The following is an 8,813-nucleotide window of genomic DNA, read 5'->3' as shown; positions in this document are numbered from 1 at the left end:
ATGAATGTAGTGAAAGTGAGTGAAGACACTGTTTGGCTAGGAGGCCACTTTCTGACCTCCTAGCCAAAACTAACTGGAAGCTAAAAATGATCTATGATGTAAGGAGGAAAAAGTGTTCAATGACTTAAAGACAGCCCCAGTGCTGAAATAGCACACTGAACTTTTTATGACTTCCAATAAAGTAGAAAGGATTTGTTAAAGAGGACTGTTGGGATGATATGGAAAAGGTCCTGGTCCTACCGAATCCATTCCATGGACAGTGGATCCCATTAGTATACTTGGGTAGATAAGCCTTGCTATCTTCTCCAGTTCATTTCCTTAACTCTTCCTTTTTTACTTGAGTGGTCTGTGGCTGCAGTTAAAGTTCAAGGTGAGCTTTACTGCCCACCCGTGGATGGCCTGTGTGTCCCAAAGGGATTTCCTCTGGACCATGGAAACAAGTCTCTGGGTTTCCACCAGCTACAGGCATTTCTTGTTTTCTTCCTCACAGATATGTAAAGCAGGGCTGTATTTTACATTTAACTGAAGAACCTGTGCATCTGCTATGCTCCTAGATAGATGCCTTAAACCATTAAAGGGATATAAATCATCACGCTCCACAAGTATAAAATGGTTAAGGGACTGAAGTTAATGGTGATATAAAAAAGCAAAATATACTTCACCCTAGAACAAGGTTATCCATTACAAAGGCTTCTACATTTTCTTCTGAAGTGCTATATGAAGGCCACTGTCAAAGATGGGATGCAGGTCTTGGGAATATTGCCTGGTGCCTACCCTACCTACTGCCTGTCCCAAGCTGCTGGAAGGCAGCATGGCAGAAAAGGATCTGGAGGTCCTGGTGGACACCAAGTTGAACATGAGCCAGCAATGTGCCCTTGCGGCAAAGAAGGTGAATGGTATCCTGGGCTACATAGGGCAAAGCACGGCCAGCAGGTCGAGGGAGGTGATCCTTCCCCTCTGCTCATCGCTGGTGAGGCCACACCTGGAGTCCTGTGTCCAGTTCTGGGCTCCCCAGTACAAGAGAGACATGGACATACTGGGGAGAGGCCAGCAAAGGCCCACAAAGATGATGGAGTGGGGCACCTCTGCCGTGAGGAGAGGCTGAGAGAGCTGGGACTGCTCAGCCTGGAGAAGAGAAGGCTCAGGGGGATCTCATCAATGTATGTAAATACCTGAAGGGAGGGTGCAAAGAGGAGGGAGCCAGGCTCTTTTCAGTGGTGCCCAGTGACAGGACCAGAGGCCATGGGCACAAACGGAAACACAGGAGGTTCCCTCTGAACATCAGGAAACGCTTTTCTACTGTGAGGGTGACGGAGCACTGGCACAGGTTGCCCAGGGAGGTTGTGGAGTCTCCCTCCTTGGAGATATGCAAAAGCCATCTGGCCACGGTCCTGGGCAACCAGCTCTAGGTAGCCCTGCTTGAGGAGGGGTGTTAGACTAGATGATCTCCAGAGGTCCTTTCCAACCGCAGCCATTCTGTGATTCTGGGAACTTTTCCATTCCTCAGACATAGCACATGTCTTTGCCAGCTGCACCATTCCCTTTTTTCCCCACTGGCCATAGCCCAGCTCCCTACCTCCCCTCCTGCCACTGAGAGCCAGCGTTTTGGGGCAGGCAGAGGAAAACTCATTCAGCAGGGAAGAGGGAGCAGAAAAGGATCCTAAAAAAGGGTCAGCATGTCCAGCCAAGGTTGGTTTAACACGTTCAGCCAGGTTTAGCATTTGCTGTCGCTGCTTTTATCTAGTTGTCAAAGATCAGTTCATGTTACACGGAGTAGAAGACAGCTGGACTGACAGACAAATTTCTAACAAGGGAATACAACATGTGCAGGAACAATTACTAGTCTGAAGTGCTGGCTTGTTGAGCTCGGGTTTGCATTGTTTTGGTTTTTACTTGATCTGAGAGCTCTCCAAATTTATCAGGTTTTTTTCTGCTTCATTGCCCTGTGGGAACTATGCAGCGTGGAGGTGTTTGTGTAACCTTGGGCTCTACCTTGAACAGGTCACTGCTCCCCCTTTTTTTCCACATAGAGAACATTTTTGATCAGTTTAACGAGTTATGAGTATAGATAAATTGTATTAATCACAAATTTAGACACAGCTTCTTATCAGATATTTTAGTATAAAAATAATTTTTCTTGCAAAAATGCTACCACCTCATTAAAGATGCTTCAGTATCTGGTTCTTCTTAGTTGCCTGGGTAAGTTGCAATGGAAGTATTTGAGCTGGGAAAGGGTGAACCTCTCAACCTCTACGTGGTGCAGATTAGAGCGTATAAGGTTTTTCTCCGCAGTTACTGTGCTAGGGCAAAACCTAACGTGGACACAATTATTCTAGCTGGAAGGGTTTTTCTCTATTGAGGGAACAAGATCTCCATGAGAAAGATCTGGTGCTCTGAGGGAGAGGAGGGGAAACCTACACCCCCAGAAGAAGGGGATTTAGGTTGGTGCACAGCCACCTGGCACTTACGGTGGGCTTGTAGGGACTGTGGGAAACAGAAATCAATTTATATGAAAGCTTGGCATCTTGAAGCCTGTTTATGGTATTTTTCAACCATGGAGGCTTTAAAGACAGCCTCCAGGATGGAGAGCGGTCACGGTGTCACCATGTGCAAGTCTCAATCACTTCATCTTTCAGACTTGCTTCGCTGGCTGCCCTGTGCGGCACAAGTTTGTTGCTGGCTGTAGCCCGCGATGGCTGATGGTTGTTAGGAATCCACATGACAAATCGCACCCCTTCTTTTGTGTGGTCAGGGGCAATCTCTGGAAGTCCCCTAAGGGATGCTCTTCAGAAGGATGTGCTGACAGGGCGAGTAACTGGAGGCCACGAGGCCCAACCGAACAGCTGGAAGTGGCAGGTAATGCTGGTGTCTTATACTTGAAAAAAGCCTTATACTTGACGAAACAGTGAGAAAATGACAGCTTCCACTGTCCAAAGCCACACACGCCGTTTCTGCAGTGGCATGGCATGGCTTGGGTGTAAAATATGTTGTTGTTTGAGACAGGTATCACTTCAGATTGCCTATGCTGACTCCCCAGGGTACTACTCTCACATCTGTGGTGGAACCCTTATCAGCAGCAAATGGGTCGTGACTGCAGCCCATTGCCTCAGCCTCTGAGTAGGATAGACGGCATTAAAACTCCTGTTCTGGTCCTCATTCTTGCTGCAGACAGGAGTCAGACCCTTCTCACCCTCTGAGCTCCCCACTGGTGCCATTCCTTGCACAGATGGACATCTCTCTGTGCACTTAATCAAGGGAACTGGAAAACTCTGTTTGCTTTAGCCTTGATTTTACGCATTAATTGCTGACTTCCTGGGAGTGGAAATCAAGCCGATTGCTGATTTGTATACGAGGAGGTGCATTGCATGAATGTGAGCATTTTGAATGGGTTTACATCCTGAGAAACCCGCACAGAGATGGAAAGATTGAACGCAAGGCATGTTTTGTAGCTCACGGGCCGTGTTGTACAACTTGCTCTGCAGCACGTCTAACATGCACCCCCTAAACGATACAGCATGACACCGATAAGCGAACACTCCTCTTTAATTACTCATGCCTTTAGCGAATGTACTTACAATAAAGTGTAACAAGCTGATTCTTCACACTCTGCTTCAGATAGATGCAAAGATGCAAAATGAACGTTCTCGTTCAAGACCGAGCTCAGCACTGTATTAGCTGATGCTGCACCTTCGCTTGCTTCGCCAGCAAACTGCAGGCAGCGTTCGCCTAATTCATAAGAGCATTTAGCTACAGTCCATCGAAAATCCTCTGGTGGAAGGTGCTTTAGAAATTATGACATTGGTGGAAGGTCTCAGTGGTGCAGGAATTACACGGCAAAGCTAGCGGCGGGGAGTAGTTTTTATATTAATTATTCTGTGATTCATTTTCAGGCCACCAGGAGCAACCTACCGAGTGGCTCTGGGTGAGCACAATCTCTTGCGAGTGGATGGCACCGAGTACTATATTGATGTAGATAAAGTCTTCATTCATAATGGCTGGAATCCCTATGACATTGCCAAGGGGTAATTATTTTGAATATCATCAGATGGTTGAATGGTACTTAGCACCCTGTCCCGCTAGCATTTACGTGTATATTCAGTCCCGTTCCCACTGAGGTTGGATTTGTGGGAAGCACTAGAAGATGATGCAATGGAGATTTCCCAAATGACCTCCTCTCTTGGAGGTGTTACACGGTGTCTATGTGGATGAGCTCAGTCCTGTTTTGCCCAAGATGGAGGAAAGATGGGCCTCACAGACGGATCCAGGATGTACAGCAGATTCAGGGGCTTGCCAGCAGTCACACCGCTGTTTGCATCTGATGAAGGGAAGCCAACAAGGAAATGCCAAGGGACTGTCTTAAATCCCCCCTCAGAGGCATGCCTGCCCACCCAGGGTCCACTGAAATTCACTCTGAGGTTGGGCGCCTCCGAAGGAATAGGGGATTTTTGGGGAGTGTTAGCCCTTTATCAGTCTGTACCATGGCCTCTTCTCTCTTAATTGCTCATGTTTTCCTGTCGCCTGTGATAGCTATAAGGATTAATTAACGATGTTTGCAAGGTGCTTGTCTATCATCACGCCAGAGGCTAGAGACCTGTATAAGTGATGAAATGTGAGTGTGGACATCTGGTTTATGACTAATTCAGGATTTTCAGTAAAGAGTCTTTTACCTGTATCCCATTTCAGCTATGACATTGCCCTGCTGCGCCTCAGTTCTTCTGCCTATGACAATGGGTTCGTTGAGCTGGGACTGCTTCCACCTCAAGGAGAAGTTTTGCCCAATAACTATCCCTGCTATATTACCGGATGGGCGGTGGTTAGTGGTAAGTAAGAGGGAAGGAGTGTTGAGGGTCCCTCCTGGTTTCAGAGGGACCACCGTGCAGGTAAGGCTGCCCGAGGCGGGGTGCGGGCTTCCTTCCTCAACTGCTGGAGCTCCTGGACCAAAATCTCACCCTTTCTCTGCTTAGTGGATGGCAGAAGCACAGCCACGCTGCAGGAGGTGATGCTGCCGGTGGTCGACCATGAGATCTGCTCCCAGCATGACTGGTGGGGATCTCAAGCAAAAGTCACTATGATCTGTGCGGGTGGAGACGGCGTGAGGTCCGGATGCAGTGTAAGATCTGTTATTAGCAGAGCATTTTCAAGCTCCTTGAAAATGTTTTCCTTCCTATCTGACCTTGCTGTTCCTTCAGTTGGTAACCATTGCTGTTCCTTCAGCTGGGACCTGTTTTTCCCATTTCTCCACCTGCAGCAGCTCTCCTGTAAATCCTGGCCCCTTCACTGGTTTTTTTCTGAGTGTCTTCTAAACCAGACTGCTCCACATTCCTGCATCTCCCCACAGAGCAGCCAGCAGAGAGGAAACCTCCAAATCCTCAGGGTGCCCCTCTCCCCTCTGATTTTGGAGAGGAGATTTGCCCTTCCTTCCCGCAGCATGTCCCATTGACCTGATTCTGGGGAATGGGTTGCGAATTTGGCAGTCCCCTCTGCCCTCATCCAGAGGATGAAGCTTCAGGACGTCCTACCATTCCTCCCATGTTGCTGTCATGTCGCACCTTGGACCAGGCAGTGCTCCCCCACGCTTTCGCCCTGCTTGTCACCCTTCTCCTCCCCAGCCTCGCTGCTTACGTGGACAGCTGAGGTTGCTGCAAGTTTTGGCTATGTCCGAGTTGCACCATCTGGCCCAGGTTAGGTGGAAAAGGAAGATGCTGTGAGGTCCCTTTTATCCCAGGGGCTCCAAATGGCCCCAGAGTCAAGGCAAGGAGGTTTGGTGTGCGAAGGCAGAGGATACGTTACCTCTGCCTGTATTCCCTTCACTACAGAGGTGGCTTCTGGTGAAAGCAACCATGGAGAGCCTTTAAAAAATAATGAACAAATACATAAGATGTTTGATTATGTAAATATATGAATGGGATATAGAAACATATAGAAATAAAACAGGTTATACGATTATACGTAGTACAATTACAGGTATAGTATAATTATAGGTCTATAGATACTTAGCCTATTTTTTGGTGTGGTTTAATTATGGCAGAACCTTGTTACAAACCGGGATCTGAGCCAAGCAAGAGCCTTTATCTTCTCATATATTTTAACTCAAATTGCTTTCTTTTTCACCGCCTTAACTTCCTGGGACCCTTTGAATATACTTTTTTTGCAAAGAACAAGGGGACCAGCGTTTCCCTTCTACCTGGTTCCTCGTAGCTGATATTTTAACAGAGATGCCGTGCGGGTGGACCTTGCTGGGAAGGATTGCGTGTCATGCAGTGTGCACTGGACTCGTTGCTTACGGTCACTATATTTGCAATGGTGGTGGGAAATTAGGGTTTCAGCCCTTCCTGGGGGGTGTATGTGTGTATTTGTGTGTACGTATGTGTGTGTAGACTGAGATAATAAATAGTGAGTCTGATCTTTGCGACATCTTGGGAGGTTCTGGGCCGTCTCTCTTCCCATGCTGGTGGGGAGCAGTCAGCCCTTTGCAAAGAAAGCAGGACAAATTTTTATTTTCATGTTCAGGACAGTGATTAACTAACTAGTGCTCCTTAATCCTATCCAGTCATTCCTCAATTGCTCAGATAATTTGGCTTAATATGTTCCTCTCCTTGCTCTGGTCCAGGGGGCCTCTGGGGGCCCTCTCAGCTGCTACAAAGACAATCAATGGCAAGTCCATGGGATTGTCAGTTTTGGGCTAGTTCCTTACTGTAACACCTACAAGAAGCCAACAGTCTTCACACGTGTGTCAGCCTACGTGGACTGGATCTACAGCGTAAGTCGCGTAGTGCCTGCGAGGTAACCTGATGCACCTCCCATGAAGGCAAGGGAGTGCCAGAGGAATTGGAGTCTTTTATTTATATTAAACCATTAGGAGTTGAACTGGGAGATCTGGGGAGGTCTAAAATCGGGATATTTGGTGCTACTTTTGGTGTAGTTGAACAACGGGAAGGAAGGAAGGAGCTGCTGCCTTGAAGCTGAAACACTCTGCTGAGGACCACTGACAAAATTCAAGCCAGGCAGGAGCTGGGCTTTGGGTCCAAAAAATGATCATTGCCATTCACCCAGACAAAACCTCATTGCAGGAAACCACTGAAGGAATTAGCTGGCCGGTGAATGGGAAATACAGCAAACGTAAAGCATCTCTACGAGTGCAAGTCCTGCAGTGCCGCACTACGCACTCTCAGCTTTACATTTGGGAATGAGCAACGAGCTCTTTGCTCCTAGAAATAATGTCTGGCAAGAGGAGTAGCCATGTCCCAGGCACGGGGGATGGTTTTGTGGAAATGCTGCTGTAAACCGTTGGGGCCTGCTGGAAAGAAAGGTGGGGAGAGGTATTTTAAATCACTGCAAGGAAGAGGGAGGCTACTGCGGTCCATAAACCTTTCTGGGTGGGAACAGGTTGTTAGAGCAGTCCCCTGGCACAGCTGGGAACAAGCCCTTCTTCAGAGCACTTACATGGGATGGAGACATGCGTTATTCTGACTCTCTCCTGAATTCACCTCTTTTTTGTTTTCCAGACTGCAATGAATAACGGGGGTTTCTAGAGAAGGGTCAACTGATGCCTGAGTATGAGAAGAGCTAGAACGAAGTGTCTCTGCTCATTAACCCTCCTCTGATCCCTTCTACGCCTCTTCGGGCTGTTAATAGCAAGGTTTGGCTAAGAGTATAATAAAGTATCTGTGCTTTCAACCAGTGGTTGTTACTGTGTCTGCCTGGCTTTAGGCACCGGCTCTTTGTCGCTTCCTAGCTGGAAAGGCAAAGGAAAAAAGTCTCTCTTCTGCAACCTGAATTATACAGGGGGGATCCAGAATCAGTTGTTGATCTTTGTCGGTTTTGTTTTACGTTACCCTTTCTTCTAAATGAATGTGCTTCTAGTCGGTTTTGCTTTATATCCTGGGGTGCATCAAACACAGCATAACCAGCCAGTCAAAAGAGGTGATTATCCCGCTGTATTCAGCGTTGGTGCGGCCTCGCCTGGAGCACTGTGTGCAGTTCTGGGCCCCACCATTTCAGAAGGAGGTGAAGGTCCCTGAATGCATCCAGAGGAGGGCGACAAAGCTGGAGAAAGGGCTGGAAGGAATGTCCTGTGAGGAGCGGCTACGGGCTTGGGGCTTGTGTGGTTTGGAGAAGAGGAGGCTGAGGGGCGACCTCATTGCTCTCCACAGCTTCCTGAGGAGACGTGGAGAGGGAGGTGGTGATCTCTTCTCCCTGGTATCCAGCGATAGGACGCGTGGGAATGGTTCAAAGCTGGGCCAGGGGAGGGTTAGACTGGATGTGAGGAAGCATTTCTTTACCGAGAGGGTGGTCAAACACTGGAGCAGGCTTCCTAGAGAGGCGGTCGATGCCCCAAGCCTGTCAGTGTTTAAGAGGCGTTTGGACAATGCCCGTAACAACGTGCTTTAACTTTTGGTCAGCCCTGAAGTGGTCAGGCAGTTGGACTAGATGATTGTTGTAGGTCCCTTCCAACTGAAATATGCTGTTCTAGTCTAGTCTAGTCTAGTCTAGTCTAGTCTAACAGCAGCCAGCAGAGGTTTTGCTTGCAGAACTGGGTTCTTTTTATATTCCTAAACAAACAACTTCATTACAGTTCTGCTCACACAGAGGGCATCTGCCTCAAGTGGATTGGCAAACTCAACCCGCAGAAAGCACGATCCATCTGACTTAAATTCACTCTCTGCAGGATGGTGATTTTTTTAATTCATTTTCTAAGACTAAGTGCATAGAAAAGGGCATTTCTGGAGGGTGCTTTTCTAGTGAGGAAGTAATAAATTCAGTGTAAAACAATCCCCTGTGCTGTTAGACATGCAGGGGCCTGTACTCCGGCC

Source organism: Mycteria americana, chromosome 2, assembly GCF_035582795.1.
Source record: "Mycteria americana isolate JAX WOST 10 ecotype Jacksonville Zoo and Gardens chromosome 2, USCA_MyAme_1.0, whole genome shotgun sequence".
Taxonomy (NCBI): domain Eukaryota; kingdom Metazoa; phylum Chordata; class Aves; order Ciconiiformes; family Ciconiidae; genus Mycteria; species Mycteria americana.
This window is presented reverse-complemented; position numbering follows the sequence as displayed.